This window comes from Delphinapterus leucas, chromosome 2, assembly GCF_059928025.1.
Source record: "Delphinapterus leucas isolate spDelLeu-1000000601 "Yukka" chromosome 2, BTC_Dleu_Yukka2, whole genome shotgun sequence".
NCBI lineage: Eukaryota > Metazoa > Chordata > Mammalia > Artiodactyla > Monodontidae > Delphinapterus > Delphinapterus leucas.
In genome coordinates this window covers 132,876,919-132,900,211 of record NC_143130.1, presented here as the reverse complement: position 1 = coordinate 132,900,211, position 23,293 = coordinate 132,876,919, and the positions used below count along the sequence as shown (strand labels likewise).

The window sequence follows — 23,293 nt, the reverse complement described above, 5'->3', positions numbered from 1 at the left end:
GAGAGAGAGAGACAGAGAGAGAGAGAGACAGGGACAGAGACAGAGAGAGAGGGAGTGTTAGTTCCTGGCATCTGCAAATGAAAAATGAGGCAGAGACATAGCTGAAGGCACTGCAGTTTGGGCAGCTGAATCCCATTAAAAAATCATGGGAAAGCTCTGCATTCCTGCCATTGTGGTGAAGAGGGAAAGCAAATCTCTGAGGGTTTCACAAAGAAAATATTTTATGACCGAAAGTTCTGTAAAATCTCTAAGTTCTGTAAATCTGGTGAACAAGGAAACAGTTTGGTAGGCATCCCACAAGTCCATGGAGGACACTTTCCTACAGCCCTCACCTCTGGAGGCCCCAGAAGGGAAATCCCACTGCCCTCCACAGGGGAGCACCTTGGGAGAAAGTGAAAGCCACGTGCCTCCATCACCACCGTGAGCTGATGCAAAAACTCTGATGCCCTAGGAGTGCAGATAAGGTCACCTTTATAGTCACAGCCTGTCTTTTAAAAAATCATCTCGTTAGATAAGGTAGAATCACTAATCCACCTTAATTCTTTTCCTCCAAATTTTTACTTTAGACTGTCTCTGGATCCTAAAATTAAAATGTAAGCTGTATTTTAAAATGTAAATAATAAACTGAATCTTAAAATTAAAATGTAAGCCATTCTCAGCAATAAAGTAGAACTAATAAGCCTGTTCCTGGTAGCCATTCAGGGTGACCAATGGGGTATCACCTCTCCAGGCATAAAAGAGTTATTTTTATATGCTCTGGACCATGATGAAAAAAATCCAAATTGGCCTTACATAAAAGCAACAGGTTTACATTTTATTTTAGTAATAAAAAATGCATATAAATCTAAAAAGAGATTTTTAGATCTCTTTTTCTGGGGTATTTTTAAAGGCTCTGTGAATATTTATATTCTATTTTCACATATACTCTGTTCTATGCTTGGAATACTTCGGGCAATAAACTCCAGGGCATGTCCAGAAGAGGGAACTAGATAGGACCTGTGGTGAGGGAGGACTTATGGCACCTTTCAGTCTGAAAAAATGAAGGCTGAAAGCAGAAAGGACTGATGTTTACAAAACCATAAAGAATAAGGCAGGGTGAGCACAGCACGGACCTTCCCCAAAGATTAGTAAAGGTAGTCCTGCATAAGTGAAAAAAATCATGAAGTCACACAGTGGCTAGTAATTCTATGGAAACTTGTTATCCAAAGAGATGTTCCGATTAGAAAAAAAAAAAAAAAGGTTGAAGAGGATATGAAGTTAACGATAGCTAAATATTGTGGGATTCTGGGAATGCCTCATAGAAAGCAACCTTATCTCCCCTCTCCCTCCCTCCCCCCCCCCAACAACTGTCCCTAGTTGTCATTTTAGGGTCAGGCTACTTGGCTAGAGAAACGGCCAGACCTGTGGTCTGATCCTCAAATGGTGTCCCTTTGCTTCTTTTATGAGGATGATGGTCTTGGCAAGTGGTCATATGCCCTCCACCTTGCCTCCTGTAAAGTAAGGGCATCCACACTCCTGAATTTAATAACTTGAGTATAAAAAAGTAGGAGACATGGGGACTGCCTTTATTACCGTAACTTGAATACAACGACGAGCGCAAGGCTGGCTTAGCAGCACCATCCTGGGAATTCAGTACGACACCAGAATTTCATTAGCACAGCTTGTGATGCCAAATGTACAATTCCATTCTGTGGCCTCCCTGAGATCTGGTTCCTCACAACATTTCCTTTTTTGAAAAGTACATGAGGAGAGTAGCAAATTGATGAGGGAGGTGAGTATTCCTGGAACATACACCTCAAGACATTTCCTCTGTCCCTTTTCACCATTCCTCCCTCCCTCCTTCTCCCTTGCCTCGTACAGACAGAAGGGGTGATAAAAGCCATGGCAGGGCATCGGCAGGAAATAATTCGGAGAGGTGGTCCCCTCAGAATTCCAACGCAAGATCACCTCATTGGCCTGGAACACCTGCTTTCCTTCTAGTGAGTGACTAGTTATGGCCCCAGCAAGGGCACATGAGAGCATCATCTGAGAACATAGTGGGGTTTAACCAATAACCCCTTGCTGTACTCCCTGGTCTGCCTTGGCTAGAACTAATCTTCCTCAGAAACCAAAGAGGGAGACAACCTCATTTGTAAATCTCAGCTGTGTCCATAATAAAAGTAAGGGCCAGCATCTAGGTAGATCCCCTTTTCTTAGATATTTATTTGTATGGGGGAGGAAGGGGGTGGCTATGGAAGAATCACATAAAATAACTGAAGAATATGAAGAAAACGAGTCCCCTTTCTCTCTCCAAAAATGTACTATTAAATTTCAAATGTGTCTGTAAGCCTTTGACTCTTCAAGTGTGTGTTGAAATGGAACAAAAGGATTCATTTGAGGAGACAGCATTAAGCTTTAGTTGATGGCAGGTAAAAGCTCTTCGAAATGGAGGCGTTCCCTTTAAGGACTGTGTTCCGAATTCAACTACGTTCTCTTCGCGGTCACCTTAGACACTTGTTTTTAATAAGTCTTTACAAAGTCAACAATTCAACAAAGGACCTCAAAACTGTGTTTCTGACCAGCAAAATAAGTACAGATTCCAGATGTTTCTCATTTCTCCATGTCACTAATTCAAACTCACAAATCTCTTGTTTACTGGACGTTCACGTAATACTAATGTTTTAGATACCTCTCTTCCGAGAATCTCCTCTCCTATCTCTGCATCCCTTCTCTCGCCAAAGGTCACTAATTCAAACTCAGAAATCTCTTGTTTACTGGACGTTCACGTAATACTAATGTTTTACATACCTCTCTTCCGAGAATCTCCTCTCCTATCTCTGCATCCCTTCTCTCGCCAAAGCCATCTAAGGGGTAATTTGTCATAGATGGAACTGGGTCTTTCTAGCATATTCTAAGAAATATTTAAACTTATGCCAAAATGAGATTTCATAATTATATATAACTTTTATCTATCTATATTAGCATTTAATGAAAGGTTAGGGAAATTCCCTTCTCCTGAAATCTATAAAAATTGGATGCATCCTTTGCTTCGTATGTTAAACGGAGGTTAGGGAGGTAAATCACTTTTCAAGGCCCTCTTCAGGTCCTCTGATTTTCTGATGCATATACATGGGTCATCCAGCTAGACTTTTGGATTTTGCTCCAAAGGGCTGGTGGGTATTAGAAGAGCTAATAGCAGCCACCATTCTGTGCTCTCCTAGTCCTACAGGTGGGGTATGGATGATGGATTTCTACACTTAATCGTGTTCCTAATTCTCCCTGGCCCCACGCTAGAGTCCCAGCACTGGCCAAAGAACTAGGAGAACAGAAAACAGGGAGCTGAAAACAACAGCAACAAATCTCCACGTAAAATACAATGTAGTTGTGGTAGAGTCATGCAAGGGAGAGACAGTTGATCTCTTCCCTATGTGCTTGTTTTTAATGGGATGAGGTCTGATGTGACATTTTTGAACTTACAATTCTATTAATAAAATTATCCTAAATCATGGCTGAGATTTATTGTCAGGCACTGTGTGCTAAGTGCTCCTGAATTATCTTCATTATTTCTTACAACAATACTAACAAGTAATTGGATTATTATCTCCACTTTACAAATAAGGAAACTGAGTCTTAGAGACTCTGCTGCCTACTTGCTGAAGAAGAAATTACATGCTATAGAGAAGAAACCATGTGTACCTTTGCAAATGAAGGGTATCTTAAGCAAAGGCATTATGGGGGCAGCATTTAGCAATGATTTCAGAATGACAGCATCCTCCTTCACATTTTTTTAGATTTAGCAGATAATTCATAAATATCCCCAGGGTTACACCAAATTATAGTAAGGTTGGACATGAAATAGCTGCTGGGCAGCTATCTAGACTGGCTACTGGAATTGGAGATAATGGATAATGTATAGACCTCAAACATATTCTGAACACTGCACGAGAACGTGAGCTCCTTCTGGACAACACAATCCTTTGCAAACGACTCCAGCGGTAACAATTCAACACCTTCAGCCCACATAAAAATATTAACTTTCCTTGTAAAAAGAATGTCTTATGGATACCAGGTATAAAAGGCAACCACCTTAGAAAATGGGCACCCTTTTATAACTGTCTTCTGTGACTTGCAGAAGCTTTCCCTCTCAAAGCTAAACAAGGATTTAAATCAGTTAATTAGTTGATAACTTCTACTGAATACTTAGTTTAATGGAGTCTCATACTAGCATTTAAGTTGTCATAAAAACAGTGTGTTTGTAATGAAAGTATGATTTTGCAGAGCCAACTTTGGCTTGCTAAATGAGGAATGGATAAACCTGCAGAAAGGAGGAAAAGGCAATGGAGAAAAGGAAGGAAGAAGAGATATCAAATCCATCAAATCCCATCAATCCAGAGGAGACATTTTCTGTACCTTTGGTCCATGACACCTATCTCAGACAGTGGTTCTCAAACTTGTAGGTGCATCAGAATCACCTAGGAGGTTTGTTAAAGCATAAGAAAGGGCCTGAGAGTCTGCACTTCTAACAAGTTCCCCAGGAGATGGTGATGTTGTTGGTCTGCAGACCACACTTTCAGAACCACTGCTCCAAAATGATTGGGAATCCTGATGGATCTTTCCCACTTTGTATTCTAGATATTTGTCCAAAGCTGACACCATCTTTGGATTTCCTAAACTTGGGTTCTTTTGAAACAAGGTTTACAGGTTCACACTTAGTACTTCTTACCTGGTGAAATTTGGTAAATTTCCAACCAGAAGAAGCTTCATGAGAAAAGAAATGGATGGAAAGGCTGTTGAGAGAAAGATAAGAGGCAATCAAGAGAGGAAATGTAAATTACTCTATCGTTATAATTAATATTCACTTTGGACAGAGTAAACACAATTATCCCAAGGATATATGACTTGTATTTTCTACCTCACTTTTTATTAGCAACTCAAATTTGCAGATGAAGAAGATGCAACTGGATCAACATAGTGACTAGTACAAAAGGAGATTTCATGATTTAGCAATAAATTTTATCGAACAGAAGGTGACAATATCAGAGTTACAACTAAACATTCTGAACAACGTTAATTAATGTTTATTTTGACCCAAGTATTGTTTGTCTAAGTGAAGGCACTCATTTTAGTAACCAAAGCATTACATTTTTTTTTGCACTCCAAAGTCTGCTTCTTAATGTAATAATGCGATCTATTTATTTGATGACTTCTTTCTTTTTTTAGATTACCAAATGATAGGGAGAAATAATAAGAACTATAAAGAAGTGTCTGAGAGGCACAAGTGTGTGGTGTTTGTGAGCATAAGGAGTATGCAGACAGGGCTTTTCCAGTAAAAGCACTTTTATCAGTACTTCTCAGTATTTTATCAGTATTTACAAGTAAGGGAGCGAATATAATGTTTTTCTTTGGCCAGGGAGTCAGTTCCCACCAGAGCTGGTCTCTTCACCTCCACCTTTGTATTGCCCATCATAACAAACTCAGGGGACTTAGGGATCCATAGCAGATCCATACTTCTTCCAGCTTCTTCCCTTTCAAGCAGTGTTGGCCAATTCAAACCAAATGCTAGGCCCATTCCCAGACACATTTATCGGCCCCCTGACACACATGTCCAGGTGTTGTGGCTTTGTAGCCTGCTCTTGGTAATGTAGAGATAACTTTAATGTCCAGGACACTTCAAAAAGTTACTTGAGGACTTCCCTGGTGGCGCAGTGGTTGAGAGTCCGCCTGCCGATGCAGGGGACGCGGGTTCGTGCCCCGGTCCGGGAAGATCCCACATGCCGCAGAGCGGCTGGGCCCGTGAGCCATGGCCGCTGAGCCTGCGTGTCCGGAGCCTGTGCTCCGCAATGGGAGAGGCCACAACAGTGAGAGGACCACGTATCGCAAAAAAAAAAAAAAAGTTACTTGAGGTTTATGCCATTTCTCAGCCACCCCAGCCTCACTTCCATGTGGGTACCAAGGTAGCTGCCAGTCATTTCTAGAGCTTCAATGCTAGCTCCACTTCTTCCCCCGCCACACCCATTTCTGGATTAAGGCTGATTATAGATCGTGCCTCTGCTCCTCCAAATCGCTCTAAAATGGCCCAGAGAGTTCTGACTTGTGAATGCAAAACGTAAGTCTGACCTTCTTTAACTGAGCCTACCATTCTCTGAATGCCTAAATTGAGAGAAGGTGTCCTACAGATAAGATTTGGCTCAGAAAATTTCACACTCAGAGTCATACTTGTAAAGGACCATGTCACCTCCATGGAACTAAACACATCCTACAATATTGTTATTCTAGAAGAGAAATGATGAACTCGTAGCTATTTTGCCAAGTGCTTTCTTCTTAAAAATTTAGGGCAAGCCACTGCTTCTCAGCTCAGCAGGGCAAGGTGCCCACAGACTTGAACTTGTTAGTCTGCCTAGGCTAGAAATTCAGGAACTTCAAGACACTAAGCTCGTTTCTAGTATAACTATGTACTTGTATGTCAACAAAGACTATTCTCTTTTTCCCTTATTGAAAAAGGTATCAACTACAAACATTTATTGAGCTTTGACGTTGGCATAAAAGAAGTATTAGATATGATTCTTGCCCTGGAAGTGTTTACAATGAAGTCTAAATGCAAGAATGAAGTCTGCACATGTGAAATCAGAAACGATGAAAGAATGCACAGAGTTAAGCATGAACTGTGCAGTGTAGACAGCACAGATGTATGATGTCAGAGAGCTGGGGAGAGCTTTAGGAAAGAAGTGAATAAGGTAAAGATTAAAGGATGCATGTGATTTCTATAAAAACATGGGTGGTCTTTCTCTGTGTTTTATTTATAAAATAAATGTACAAGTTTACACAATTTAATACCACTCACTAAATATCACTGTGGGAGTCTGGAAGTCTCAAACTGGTAACCAATGGGCCAAAGGACTTTTTTGTTCTACCAACATTTGCAGTGTTTTAATACAAATTTGAACTAGCTGCCAACATTAACAAGTTGGAAGGTTTTACATTAAAATGTGTAATTTCTATTTCCCCTTAAAAAAATTGGAGAGTCTACCAAAACCCAGCCTACATTTCTACATGGTAACAGTGAACTAGAGCTGAGTAAAACCCACCCCCATTACATGGGGCACTAGCTGTCCAAGTCTCCACTGCCCGTACCGATCCCTATTGCTTCTCCCACTGAACCTGCTTTGCTCATGTGTATCGCCTACTTGGCCCCTGTTGGCATCTGAGCTTGTGAACCCTGCTGCACATTGACAGGGCCTCCTGCGTGGTAAGTGGGGGAGGCTGTGCCAGATGCTTCACTCCAACTAATTCCATCAAAACAGCAAGTGATCCTGCCCTCTCAGCCTTGCAGGGGAAAGCAACTTACACACAGAAGGGTACCTTATAAAATATTATGCTCAGTCTACAGAGGAAGATATCATGGACAACACATGCAAAGAGTTGAGCTTTGCTTCTGCAAGTGCATTGGTAATCACTACTCAGAATGCACATTGTACAGTGGGGCGGCCAGGCTGTGTTTGCACAGGAAGGACGGGTACTCCATTAACTCTTTCAGTTCACTTAGTGTAGGAAGACCCATGCCAAGCCAATTTTAGGTATGAAAACTGAATATAGAAGGTAAATTGGATTATTCTATCTTTCAGAAAATTAACCTATTTTATTTTAAAAGAGCTGTTCTTATATATTTGAAATCTAGTCAAATCTACCTGTAAAGTAGCCCTGTACGTCCTATAAAATGAGGCACACCTCTATGAATATTTATCGTGAGCAATCAATTCCTTATTGTATGACTGAGAAAATGTATGGATTATCTGAATGCCCAGCATGTTAGATTTGGAATGAGTTTCATGCTAGTATTGGGATAGTCATTCATTTGTTCATTTGGCCATCCCAAATGTATTTATTTAGCCCAATGGGCTTTGCCTAGGCCCTTCTATTAATCAGCTCTGTGAACTCAGGCAGATCCATTAACCTCTGCTAGTTTTGGTTCTTCAAATGAGGAAATCATATTAAATCATCTCTAAGTTCCCTAAAGATGACACATGCCAAGTTTTCAAATGAGGTCCCTGGAATAAAGGGAGACCAATTTGTTCTGACTTTGGGATTGACCTGCAGCACTTTGACTCTGGACATTTCTGTCCAGCCTGGTCAGTGTGCAGGCCAGGGCCAGGCTGATATTCAGCTTGCAGCCACCAGGAAGACTACTCTGGTTTTCAACATCCGGTTTCCCTTCTGTGTAGTCCTATAGTCCACTGATAGATTCCCAGGGCTTTCTGGTCATTAAATACCTTATCATCTCTGTTCATAATCCCCTAAGAAGTCTTCATTCTCTTTTTAGTTCTAATCTCTTCTTGCTGGCCTAGAGGATGAGATTTCACCATCTTTGTGGACATTGGAAGAGAAGGGGGCCAATTTGTAACACCCCTTAAAATGGAAAAGTTGTAGAAAACGTTGCACCAAGTATTTGAGTTGCTCACTGTTGTAAGAAAAAGGAAAGGAAATTCTGCATTCTGTACTTTTTTTCCTATTCAAAGTTTACCTTGTCTTAGCACAGAGGGAGATTCTATTGTAAAATTGTGTTGGGGGAAGAGAGCATGAAAGGGGAGCGGTTTTTTTTTTTATTATTATTAAATAAAAGCCCAGAGGCAAGGGCAGCTACTTGTAGCTATATCAGCCTATTACTTAGAGCAGCAGTCAGTCCCTGGCAGGTCCTGGGCAGCTTTTGGCAGTGCTACCCTACCTGGCCCCATAGACCTTTCCTTTTACTCTCTTTTTCCCAAAAGTAATGGATTATAATATTTCAAAACATAAATATATTCAGTTATAATATAAATATAAATAAATCCTCCAAATGTCTACCAACCAGAGTTATACAGTTAACATTTTGATATATATACTTCCAGCAAATATAAAAATGTATGTTATGTACAGTTTAAAAAATGGGATTGTAAAAAATGGGAAGGGGGAGAGGCACTATAGGGGTAGGAAATTAAGAGGTACAAACTATTATGTATAAAATAAGCTACAAGGTTATATTGTACAACACAGGGAATATACCCAATAGCTTATAATAACTATAAATGAGGTATAATCTTTAAAAATTATAAACCACTATATTGTATACCTGTAACATATAATATTGTACATCAACTATACTTCAATAAAATATAATTTAAAAAATGGGATTGTAAATATTCATACACATACATGAATACACATATTATATATGCATATCATATGCATACTATATACACAGATATACTGTACACACACACATATACGTATTGTATCATACATATATATGTACTGTATAGTTATACACACATATACATATATGTGCTTGTCTGTAAACTCCTTATTTCACTTAATATGTTATAAACATTTGTCTACTTCAGTAAATATGGAACTTCAGATAATTTGTAATGACTGTAGAATTCTCCATTGTATTTGCATACAATAATCTACTTAACCAATTCACTATAATTGGACATTTAGACTTTTTCCCCCTATTTCTAGTGTAATGTGGTTGGGGAGAAATATTTTTTTTAAGCTGCTGGCAGAATTCCACAAGGCAGGAGAAACAAAAATGGATTGCCCTCCATGATAGAGGAGCAGCCATCCTAAGGTTCTAGGGAGTGTCAGTAAAGAAAGGGTGCCAGGAAGGCTCTGAGTTACAAAGGGTCTGAGACAAGGTAGGAATCTGCATATTAGAGGAAAATAGGTTTCTAAGAAATTCCCCCAAACTTTCAAAACCAGGGCAATTTGATATCTAATGTTGGCCATCTATTGTGACATGCTAGGAGGTAACTTTCTCCTGCAACCAATTACTTTTTGTGTGAGACTCCGAGGGAGAAATAAAAATAAATAACAGGCTGTGTTACACATTTGAGTTGGCAAAGGGCAGGAAGACACAAAACTATAGGATAAACTATGCAAGTGAAACGGGGAAATAGAGCAAGAAGTGCATAGTAGAAATGTTCCCCCCCCCAAATCCTTGGATGTGGGGAAGCTGAGCTTCCCTCTACAATGGGAGGAGGACTTGAATTGTTAAAATGGCTTCATGAACCTGCCACCCAGGCAGCTAACACAACACCAAAATGAAAATCTTTGCATGTTTAGTGACTAAATTCCAATTTGGAAGTGAATTTTGAATTTGCAAACTAGAATTTCCAAACTAGAAATTCTAGTTTGGAAAATTCCAAACTAGAAGTACAAACTAGAGGTACAACTCATGTACTTTTCTATATGCTTCTCCCTCATACTCTTTTCTTTTGGCCATTTTCTCTTAACTAAAATCAAATAACTTTTCATTAGGTGATCCATTCACATTGTATGAAATTCAAAAGTTACAAAAGGATATGGAGTGCACAGTAAATTATGGCTACTTAAGCCTACCAGTGACCACTAGCTTTTCATTAGAGCCAAAGAATATTCCCTAGTTGTATGCTCTTCCAGATGTTCTAAGCATACACAGCATGTATGAATAAAGAGCCCCTCCCTTTAGTTTCTACAAATGGTAGCATACTCTAGCACACTATACAAAGAGTTTATACCTTACTTTTCTCATTTAGCATACCTCGGTGACTGTTCTAATACATTAGTACTCTAGAGCTGTCTGATGACTGTATTTGTAATCCAGTGTAAATGGATATATACAATAATTTATTCAGCCAGTTTCTTTCTGATGGGAATTAAGGTTGCTTCCTTTTTTTTCTTTTTTTGGCAACAAACAATTCTACAATAGTATTGGATATATGTCTTTTGATTATGTGTGAGCATATCTATCTGACAAATTCCTAAAAATGGAATTTCTGGGTCACATTATATGTATATTTTTAATCTTTACAGATACTGTTAAATTACCCTCCATAGAGGTTGTATCAGTTTGTACACCCACTACAAATGAGTATCCCTTTCCTTACACCTTAATCAAGATAGTGTTACTGAGTTTTTAATCTTTGCCAGTCAACCTGATAACTGATAAACCTGATAATGTCTATCTCATTTTAACTTGCATTTTCCTATAAGTGAATATGGCATATTTAAAAGACCTTTAATTCACATGTATTTGTTCATTTTTATATCAGATTATTGTTTCTTTCCTTTCTATTTACAGGAGTTCCTTACGTATTACAGAAATTAGCCCCTTTACTTCATAATGTGTAGTAAACATTTTTCATAGTTTGTTTTTTAATTTTAACATTGTTTTAACGTTCACTTAATAAAATAGAAAATTTTATTTTTGAGTAGTTGAAATTACTGACTTTTTCTTTTATGCTTTCTTTTTATTGTTTTGGTTTTGGGTGGAGCACCATTCTTTTTACACTTCAATAATTTTTACATAAAGACACTATTCATATTTTCTTCCAGCACATTTATGGTTTCATCTTTTATGTTGAAATCTTTGGATCCATCTGGAATTATTCTGATGTGCTCTTCCGCTCCTCCTCCATTTCCCCTCTCCTCTTTTAAACCTTAGGCAAATCACCAAGGAGTTGTAACAGGCTGGGCAAAGCCCTTCCCTATCTGGCAGGCTTCTCTCTCCTTGAGAGGCCCAAGTAGAGAACTAGTTGCTCCGAGTTTGGTTTGAAAGGTGATGTGGGACATGGAGATTGGAGGAAACTGAGACTAGGAATGGGATAGTGCCAGGAGTCTCCAAGCAGTTCTTCCCAGAAGTATCCACAGCTGTTGGTTTAAGATGTGAGAATAAAATATCTGGATTTCTGGGCATATTCTTCAAGCTCTATTGCTTATCCAATAAGCATAGACTTGATGATAAAGCCGATTTGGCAAATACCAGACTGTCCAGACCAGGAACAAACGGCTGTCAAAGAGAATTTTAAAAATTTTTATTGTGACCCTCAGAAAGCCATAAATTTTACACTGTGATCCATAATAACACTTTCATATCTACACATGAGACTAAAATTAGTTACATGTAACAGTATTCACCTCTACTACATGCATTCTGGTATTTTCTGTTTTGTTATGTTTCATGCCATCCCAACCTATTCTGTTTCTCTTTTTTTTTTTTGCCTCTCACTGTTGTGGCCTCTCCCATTGTGGAGCACAGGCTCCGGATGTGCAGGCTCAGCGGCCATGGCTCATGGGCCCAGCCGCTCCGCGGCATGTGGGATCCTCCCGGATCCTCCCGGACCGGGGCACAAACCCACGTCCCCTGCATCGGCAGGCGGACTCTCAACCACTGCGCCACCAAGGAAGCCCTCTGTTTTTCTTTTTAAAACTATTGATCAAAACACACTAAACATTGTTGCTTCAATTAATTAATGTTGGTATCCAGAAAACAAACTTGATGACTGTGGTGAAAGGAAGAGTAACTCAGCAATAGACATGCTTCCTCTTACTCTGTCTTCTTAAACTACACATGCTCCAGACAAGTTACTTGCTCTTGCTATAAGACTGGTTTTATAAGAAAATCTGATGAAATCTGACTTGTCTATTAGACAGTCATTTATTGTAAATAGAGAAAAAGGTGTACGTGTGTATAACCATGTAATTGCAGTAGTTTTAGAAAAGTGCTTAAAGTTTTTGCTATTAATATTTTTGGTAGTTTTTAATGTATGATAAAGTTTAAAATAGTCCATCTTCAAAATTATATTTGTTTTTGTATAAAAAGTATATTAAATAAAATGTTTATTCCTTCAAAAACAAACAAAACAAACCACACGAAACAAATTAGTCAACGCTTTGACCCTTAGTTTGAAGAATATAGGCTAAAGAAAAATGAACATTCACCTTCCCTGACACACAAATGTACGTAAGCATCATACATTATTTCCTTGTAATTCATGTAAATAAGCTTTATCAATCATTGTATAAATGTCATATATTTTCAGCTACATTTTAAAAGAATACAGTGTATTTGGGAGCATTTCAATTGTAGACTCCAAATAATAATTTAGAATAAATTAAAACTCAGAACCAGTGAAAAATATAAAATCCACATATGCTTGCCTCACAGCAACAGCTGTTATAACTCAGGAATGAGTGATTTTCAGACCAACTAGAAGACAAGTAAATTCAACCAACTAGAACTCAACAATGTTTCCATCATTTGATGATCACATGTAATTGTTCATACATGGGACTAAAACTCAGAAACTAAACTTTAGCAGTAACTGAAGTCAACTGAAAAGTTGATTTTTCCTAGCTATTGTTTAAATATAAGCTAAGATTTTGCTTATTTAAAAAAAAGTCTATCATAAAAGAGAATATGACACAGAAAAATTAGTCATGTTGGACATAATACTAACATGTACCTTACTCATGACTTCCTTCTAACGTCTTGTTAATTCCAGAGCTGCTACTGCTCCCCAAGGCTTCTCTCCCTTCATTGTTAACACATGGGGTTGGCCTAAGTCCTCAGGGTGCCTTCCCACCATGACATTCTCTGGTTCTTGGTGATTCACCCAAACAAAACAAGGACAACCATCCCACCATGACCCTTAACCACCATCAAGAAAAACTGTCCATTTCTGAAGACAAAAAACAATAAGGGCTGTTTCTTTCTAAGTATTTAAAAATAAACCTCAAAATTCCCTTGAGCAGGAAGCCTACAAGAGTATCCCTCACCTCACACCATCCATTACTGAACCTGATGGGCTATAATTCTAATACTGTTCCAGCGGCACCTGGAAACTTAATATAGCTCAACTACAGCTGCCTCCCATGGGTTACAGTGGTGTTTGGAAAGTTTACCTCAAGTATAAACACCTCTGGTGAAGAAGTCATTTCAGTTTGGGAAAAGTGAGTAATTTGGCCATTTAATTTGCATTGTTCTGGAAGTTGCCAGACTTGTCCTGCCAGGCATTAGTGTCAGAAACTTTCATCTTCCTTGGCTGCACCTCTCCTCTCTGCGTGCAGAGCAGAACAAAGGGAGGAGGTCCCAAGGCACTGCCATCCAAGGAGCCAGAGCAAGGTCTGGGTTTTGAATGAATGATGACTTTTGAATTATAAATGCCTTTCCACGGAAGCTTTCACTCAAAACTTTTACTGACTTTACAAAAGGAATGAATCCAAGCTGGGGAGTATACCACTGGAAGTTCAGTGACAACAACAGGTCTGCGATTATTCTTCCTATGAAAGATAACTTCCCTGTGCTTCTTATTCTCTACAAACACACAGAGAGGGGACATACACCATATTTTTTCCTATATTCTTACTTTGGAAAATATCACAGCTGTTGATAAACTTGTTTCTGTAAGTGCCTCGGTACCTGATTTTAGCAAACTCCTACATGCAAGTGAAGTCACTCTGTAACTAGGAGGTGAACTGCTTACTTAAACATTTGCTTTCCCTTATGCTTGGAAGAAGGTTGGTGCCCTGGGGCCTTTTTTTTTTTTTTAACATCTTTATTGGAGTATAATTGCTTTACAATGGTGTGTCAGTTTCTGCTTTACAACAAAGTGAATCAGCTATACTTATACATATATCCCCATATTCCTCCCTCTTGTGTCTCCCTCCCATCCTCCCTGTCTCACCCCTCTAGGTGGTCACAAAGCACCGAGCTGATCTATCTCCCTGTGCTATGTGGCTGCTTCCCACTAGCTATCGATTTTACATTTGGTAGCGTATATATGTCCATGCCACTCTCTCACTTCATCCCAGCTTACCCTTCCCCCGCCCCGCCCGCCCATATCCTCAAGTCCATTCTCTACATCTGTGTCTTTATTCCTGTCCTGCCCCTTAAAAAGGGCCCTTGACCTCTCTTTCTAAGGCTGTTGTTCTGCCCTTCAGAGGAAGGTTGTTAATTATATCCTTTAAACCGCCTATTATTCTGAGCTGCTGCAGTCCATAATCTCTCTGTCAGACTTGTCCTCCATCAGCTCTCCTGAGACCCCACTTCATCTCCAGGGGTCCCTGCAGGTCACTCCGTTTTACCTCCTCTCTTCACCAAGGGGCCAATTTCTTTTTCATCTCATCATTTGAAAACCATAAGAAAGAGATTTTTGTCTAAAACAAGGTTATGCCAGTTTCTTCCCAAATTCATTACTGTAGAGAGGAAACTGAGGACCTGAGACAAACTGGACTCATGTATTGCCTCAAAGATCAAAGACACCAATACAAATGCATTTTCTCTTGCTCTGATGAGAAGACTATCCCGGCTTAGGAATTTAAATGTTTAAAAGTGATGGCAGATATGAGTATGGTACAGAGAGATACTTAATAAAATAGAGTGTAAACCTTGAACATGACCAAATAAGACTTGCAGAGAAATGAGGGCCTTTCTGTGGAGTGTGAGGTAATATGGAGTATGTAGTACAAATAGTCAACAGAGCTATAATAATGCAATCAGTACACAGGTGCATTCCAAGAAGAAATTTTCCGCAATCAAAAGTTTAAAAATCGGGGGCTTCCCTGGTGGCACAGTGGTTGAGAGTCCACCTGCCGATGCAGGGGACACGGGTTCGTGCCCCGGACCGGGAAGATCCCACATGCCGCGGAGCGACTGGGCCGGTGAGCCATGGCCGCTGAGCCTGCGCGTCTGGAGCCTGTGCTCCGCAACGGGAGAGGCCACAACAGTGAGAGGCCCGCGTACCGCAAAAGAAAAAACAAAAACAAAAAAGTTTAAAAATCGGTTATAAAACAATGGTTTTCAAGAGATAAAGGTGATTAGAACCTAGAAAGTTTATAACTTGCAATTGTAAGTTATTTTATCTTGTGGGAATTCTGAAAATAGAGCTGCTTTAAAATACTATATCTCTAAGTGTGTAGTTATGAAGTCTTAATATCGGTGAACAAGCCTGGACTTTCACAAGCTTGATTTATCAAGCATTTCCAGTGGCCATCAGTATTATCATAGACCATTTCATAAACTTTCCTCACCTTAATCTTCCTTATCACCTATCGTTACTGAGATACATTTTTGATCAAAGTTGTATTGCAACCACTATAGCTTTTTTCCTACTATGACTCTAGTTCTTGATAGTTATGATTTATATGAATTAAGTAATTTTAAAACATATCTAAATTTCTTTGACACATCGAGAGGTGAGGTCTTTGACTCTACCCCTTGAGTCTAGGCTGTAAGCAATAATCCCATGACTGTGGAATAGATGCTGTATAATGCTACATCAGAAAAGGCCATGCAGCTTCCTCCTGTCACTCTTGTAGGAGCTCGCCACCATGTCAGAAGTCTGGCTATTGTGAGACTGTCATGCTGGAGGGGCTACTTGTTGGCACTTTGGTCAGCAGCCCTACTGAGCTCCCAGCCCACAGTCAACATCAACCACCAGACATGTCAGAAAGAAGCCTCAGGATCATTTCAGCCCACAGTCATTGAGTCCCTCCCAGCTCTTGAGTCTCCCTAGCTGAGGTCTCAGACATTGTGGAAAGAGACACACTATCTTTGCTGTGTGTTATATGAATTCCTAACCCATAGAATCCAAGAGTGCAATAAATGGTTGTATGCCACCAAGTTTTGGGGTTGTTTGTGATGCAGCAATAGTAAGTAGAACAATCCAGTCACTATAATGCAAATTGTGTTTCTTAATTAATCCACCATGTTTAATCCAATTCAGGTTATAAAATCTTATGCTGGAAGAAAGTCTGTACTGACTCCAATCTTCTTTGTAGTATATTTTCCCAACCCAATATGATTTAGCCACTGCACAGAAATTGCACTTAGTTTGGAGAGAGACAGAAAGAGAGAGAATGATTTGGATGATCTTTTCTAAAAAGTAAAATGGATAAGCTTCATCTAGGCTAACACTTCAGGTGTCTCATGCAGTCACCATGCACAATTAACTTACACTCCTTCTTATTCTGAACTACTTTGGCACCAGAGGTTTCACGAAATTATGTCCCAGAGTATATATACCTGGACCAGCTTGAAGATTCCAGGGTGCCATGTGGCCTGAATGCTCCTGCCATCTCCCACTCTTTGATAAATGGCATTATGCATGACTCCTGGACAGAGATGTGTCTGTCCACCTGGCTGAGATCTAGATCCAATCTCCTGACCTATTTCCATTAGTTCCCAGATCTAGGCAATCCCTGGTTAATACCTACATTCTGATCAAGAAAGCAAGATATTCATTTTTAGATCATGGAGCCTACAGACGTCAGGATGGGGCAGGATAGGGAGGTGGAGGCGAGTGATGGATATTTACTTTGCAGTGATCTATGCTTCTCAAACTGTCAGCTCATCTTGAAATTGAAGGAGCAATTGGTACCAAATTTGGAGCCCAGCCAATGAAATAGACCAAAGTGGAAATCTTTGATTGTGGTCGAATTCTACAGAATAGGAAAGTAAAGTGAATTGGCAATGCTTAAAACATAGTTTTATAAAATGGTTTAACACCAGGATCTTTCTACAAGATCAGATTTCCCAGGAAAGATGAACTGAATATATTATTAATTTTTTTTCAAGTGGGATAAGGTTAAAAATGAGTCTATGCTGGTTTCTTCTTATTTCAATGAATCATGATACTGAAAAGCTCAATTAAAACAGCCTCAAAGGACTATAGGCATCATTCAGAAGCCTTTGACCTGCATTTTCACTAAATGATGTTGGCATATCCATTACCACGGAAACCCTCCCTCCTGGGAAGTTAGTGCTCTTTGGTTCAAGACTATTTTTCTGAAGCTCATCAGGTCAATGTTAGGTTGAAGTCATTCAAAAACCACCTAAGCCTATTGTCAAATTCAACATTATCTTTCCTTACAAGTCTGCTGCTATTTTCCTACAGCTCTGTTACTTAAATGCATGATTCATAGCTTCTGACTCTGTGTCTACAGAAGGTAATTTTTTTTTTTCCTGCTCTCTAAGCACTGGTGGTTTACAACACATTCCTAGCTCTGGGCCACAGCAGGCTCTAGTACAAAGGAGGTCCCTTCCAATGTTGAAGGGACCTTCAAATTGAATTGTTTGTTTTCACTTAATTTCATAGTCTAGCCCTCAATGATTAAACACGCCTTCTTTGTAACAGGGTTAGGGTTAGAGGCTACAACAGAAAGGCCATATTGATAACCTGAGAAATTGATCCTGTCATTTATATAAAGGAATTACAGTCACATTAATTTCTTTCCTCTGTAGTCATGCATGGCTAGCTAGATTCATCTGAGTCCTCCTGACTCACTCTTGGAAGGCAGCTGGTATAAATGGCTCTTACAGAAGGACTTCATCTGAAAAGAATTATCTAGATTCAGAGGGAAAATATTCTGTACCCAGAATTTAGCTCAATCTTCCCCCAAACTGTGACATTTCTAAGTGGAATGGCAAGTTGCCGACCTGTAGTCTTCTGATGGTAGAGAAAGGGGCTTAGGAATATGACCTTCACAGATGCCAACAATGCAAAATTCCATTCAGTAAACTTTGTTTTTTAAAGTGCAAACATCAGATTGCTTTCTCCCTAATACCAACCTGATGGATTGGAAGCTTTTATTATGGAAGGACCAAGAGTATTTGGAGTTTGAAGAAATTCACAGGAGGACAAGTCAGGGTAGGATATTGTAAGGACCCCTTTTGGAGGACTCCAGATACTTAAACAAAAGAGGGATCAAGGCCAAGCAGTAGGATTCATCAGAGATCACCTGCCCACTTGGCCATTATACCAAGCCCATCAGGGTTGAAACTCTCTCCCATGCTGCTTCTAACACACTGCTCCCTGCCTCCATGGATATTACTACATCTCTATTACCATTCCATTCAGTAAGTAGTTTACCATACAAATATGTAGGACATTGATATGAAAGTTTTAAGAGTTTCTTATCAGAGACTATTTAAATAAGTACAAAATTACACTTGGTTTTGTGTTGGGTTATGCCCATTTCATTGTAATAGGTGAGTCTGCTTTCTCACACTTAGATTAGGATATAGAAAACCATGATGCAAAATACAGACCAACACATATTTACCCCATGTTGATAAGTATATTGCAGATTGCTAGTGTCCACTATAATGTGAGATACAAAAGGATTATAAAACATAGTCCTAAGACAAAAAGAACTTCAAAACATAAAGACAAAAGATTAGCAGAAATGTCATAAAGGGGAGAGGACAGAAGGACAATAAATTATTATTTACAATGAAAAGACTATAGATAAGCCTGGTTCTTTCTACCTTTGAACAAGAATGTGCTTCAACTCACTTCTTAAAAACTTCCAGAAAAGGTGTTTCCAACACTTTGTGTAATCCATTTACACATGCAGGCTCAGGAAAGTGGTCAAGCAGATGGCAGGAATTCCATGTGCAGAAAGAAAATGGTTACCTCAGGCTCCCCTGGTGTCACAGTGGTTAAGAATCCGCCTACCAATGCAGGGGACATGGGTCCGGGAAGATCCCACATGCTGCAGAACAACTAAGCCCATGCACCACAGCTACTGAACCTGTGCTCTAGAGCCCATGACCCACAACTACTGAGCCCGGGCTCCTAGAGCCCGTGCTCTGCAACAAGAGAAGCCACCGCAATGAGAAGCCCGTGCACCACAATGAAGAGTAGCCCCCGCTCGTCGTAACTAGAGAAAGCCCGTGCACAGCAACAAAGACCCAACGCAGCCAAAAATAAATAAATTAAATTAATTAATTAAAAAAAAAAAAGAAAATGGTTACCTCGTTTATTCTTGATTAGAGAGAGATTAATTAAGAAGATAGAGGATGTTCAAAGGAAGCTACTTGAGGGTACTGAAAGTGGAGAGCAGAAAATTTAAGATAAAATGGACAAGCAAAATGTATGAAACAGGAAAAGAAAGCTCAGAGGTAGGAGGAAGGTTGGCGGGGGAGAATTGTGTAGCATACAGAGGAGATGAGAGCTTGGCATGTAAACTCTAGTATGCCTGAGAATCAATCACCAGGGGAATTTGTTTTGTTCTCTGTTTTTTTGTTTTTTAAAAAAACAAATACTTGGAACCCACTACCAAATGATTCTGAATGGATTGGCTGGGACTAAGAATCGGCACAATAACATGCAATCTGAGTGTTTCTGATGCAGTTGGTCCAAGGACCACACTTGGAGACACGCTGAAAAAAATTATTGTTGAAGTCTTACAGAAGAAGGCAAAAATCATAACCTTTAAACAGAAAAGGAAGGAATAAATCATATTTTCTTGGGGAATTTACTGATCTTATTTCTCTTCTGAGTGAGGGTTGGCATCTACTCTAGGATCAGAGAGTAGGTCCCAAACCAAATGAAGTACTACTTGCTGTGCCATATTTATATGCAACTGCTTCTTATCTATCAACCTCGTTTATCTAGAACACAGCTAAGCTAAGAAATGGGGGGCGGGGGGGAAGCTGCAGAGTGCACAAAACTGACTTAAACAAATCCACACACTGTTCTAATAAAAATAACTCCTTGGGGCCTTACTTCGAGCTTGTTTAGTTTTGTTTTAGAAATGTCTAAAAACTTAGCTATTGGGTTTCTTACAGCAGTTTAAATCATAAAATTTGGCAAGGAGAGGTGCAGCAGGGGGTCAGAGAGTGGGGGAGGGACGCTGGGGGCACAGATACAGGCAGCAGCAAGAGATGACGGCGGACATCCTAACAGTGAAGAATATGATTAGCAGACAGAAGGATTCACTTAGAGAAGGAGCAGATTCTCTCAAATGATTAATAACGCCTAAGGGCTAAGTGTTCCTGTATGTTATAGCAACTGATATTCATAATGGTGATCTCTAAGTTTAAAAAGAAGGTGAAATTATTTTTAGTATATTTTGTTGAAAAGGGCGTGGAATTATTGAAGGTTTCCAATTTTAAATGGCTGAAATTTTTAGTGGATGAGAAAGTCAGCTTTGGTTCTCCCTATTATATATTCATTTATTCATTTGCTTATTTATTACTTTCCTTACAGCATGTAAGGCATCACACTAAGTTCCAAGAGAAAATAATACGGTCTCTCTAAAAGCAACATGTGAGAATCTGGAAATGTAAGCATTTGGAGTTTAGAATAAAGGTCAGAGATCTAGATTTGGATTTGGGAGCCACTTGTGTACAAGTTTCCTTTGAAGCCATGTGAGTACAGTGAAGAGCGTAGAGGAGAAAGGGCAACTGAGGATGGAACTAGGGAGAGACCTCATTCTCCAATTATAAATAAGGCATTACTATGCTACATACAAGATGCACATTAATCCTCATAACAACTAGGATGAATTATGACCTGGGAAAACTTAGTTCCTTGTGTTACTTAGGAACTAACTCTCCTTTGGAACAGAAGTCTTGCCCACCAAGGACTTGGTCTAATTGCATAATAGAATCAAAAATAAGAGTTGCTGAGAAAGACAAGCTTGACTGAGCCTCCATCTGGTAAAGCAATTAAGCAAATATCACCACAGAGCAAATTTCAGCACTTCAGGTTTGACTCCTATCATTAAGGTCACCTATTCATGACGTAAAATTCTGCAAAGTAAACTGCTGCTATGAAATGTTTTGACACTTGTTAAGAAAAAGAAATACCTTCTAAGTATTCAGTGATTGATACGAACAAAAGACATTAAAAGACGTAATGTACAGTGCTTTAAGATACATCAATCTGTTAAGCCAAGCAAACAAAAGCTTTCTGAATTTTACCATTGATGTTTGTGAGTGAGAAGTGGTATATTCTGAGTTTGCTGTGATTTCCCATCATGTCTCCTGCTAAGTTATAGGAGCAGCAGAGGTAAACATTGTTTAATTCATTCACCAAAATGAATGAAATATCTACCATATGCAAGACCCTTTGTTAGTTACATGGGAGATACAAAAGTGGATAATGTTTAGTCCCGGCTTGGAAGGAGCTTATGAGTAGCTGAGGCAGGTACAAATGACTACATCATAAGGCAGGGGTTGATTATAAAGTGTCTTTGCATATACCTTGTTCCAACCTTCCAACAAGTCATCCAAAGAATTTTGGACCTTCCATAGGAAGTAAACCGAACTCAGCATGTGGTTAAGTAATCAGCAACTTCAACAGTATTATCTCTTCTTTAATGTATCGCTATTATTTATCAACTGCCTTTCTAACCAGGGGCAGACCATATCAGTATCTAAGTAAAGCTACAAATTTATAAGAGCTTGGAATTAATCAGTTCCAAAGGCAATTTCTACATGACCTAGTTGTAAGAATCAGTCATATGATTTATATACATATTTATATGTTTATATATTTACATATAATAAAATAAATATAATAATATATAATTATACAATATAATAATTAAATAAATATTTGTTTATGTATTATTGGGTTGGCCAAAAAGTTCCTTTGGTTTTTACATAAAAATAAAAGCCATTTTTCATTCTCACTAAGAACTTTATTGAACTACGTATTCACCCTTTTGTTCCACTACCTTCTGCCATTTTTCAGGCAACTTCATAATTCCATCTTCCCAAAACTTTTTATCTTTTTGAGCAAAGAACTGTTCCAGGTTCCTTTTACAGTCTTCCAGGGAATGGAAATTTTTTCCATTAAGAGAATTTTGTAAAGACTGAAATAAATGGAAATCCAAAAGTGCAATCAATGTCTTGTGAATATGGCAGATGAATCAGAACTTCCCAGCCAAGCTGTAACAGTTTTTGCCAGGTCATCAAAGAGACATGTGGTCTTGTGTTATCCTGATGGAAGATTATGTGTTTTCTGTTGACTAATTCTGGATGCTTTTCGTTGAGTGCTGCTTTCAGTTGGTCTAATTGGGAGTGGTACTCGTTGGAATTAATCATTTGGTTTTCTGGAAGGAACTCATAATAGAGGACTCCCTTCCAATCCCACCATACTCACAACATCACCTTCTTTTGATGAAGACCGGCCTTCTATATGGTTGATAGTTGTTCATTTTGCTTGCCCCACGATCTCTTCCCATTCCACATTGTTGTACAGTATCCACTTTTCATTGCCCGTCACAATTTGTTTTAAAAACAGAACACTTTTGTTACCTTTAAGTAGAGAATCACATGCAGAAATACAGTCAAGAAGGTTTTTTCGCTTAATTTATGTGGAATCCAAACATCAAAGCGATGAACATAACCAAGCTGGTGCAAATGACTTTCAACACTTGATTTGGATATTGTGAGTATGTCAGCTATCTCCCGCGTGGTATAACACTGATTGTTCTCAATTAATGTCTCGATTTGATCGCTATCAACTTCAACTGGTCTACCCAACCATGGAGCATCATCTAGCGAGAAACCTCCAGCACAAAACTTCGCAAACCACTTGTGACATGTTCAATCAGTCACAGCACCTTCTCCATACACTGCACAAATCTTTTTTTGCGTTTCAGTTGCGTTTTTACCTCTCTTGAAATGATAAAGCATAATAAGCTGAAAATGTTGTTTTTCTTCCATCTTCAGTATTAAAATGACTACACAAAAATTCACCAACTTTGATAAGTTTGTTTTTAA

At 39.1% G+C, this 23,293-nt stretch overlaps 1 protein-coding gene across 17 annotated transcripts in view; it reads right to left on the bottom strand.

Moving 5' to 3' along the window:
- The window catches only part of FRMD6 (FERM domain containing 6), a 357,829-nt gene that overhangs the window by 156,194 nt on the left and 178,342 nt on the right, over window positions 1-23,293 (bottom strand). For 3 of the 17 annotated variants that reach the window (XM_089907685.1, XM_089907684.1, XM_089907693.1), the window contains exon 4: window positions 4,703-4,766. The exons of the other annotated variants lie outside the window; for them this stretch is intronic. The gene's annotated coding sequence lies outside the window, so the exon portion shown is untranslated. The remainder of the gene's footprint in view (window positions 1-4,702; window positions 4,767-23,293) is intronic. 17 annotated transcript variants of the gene reach the window in all.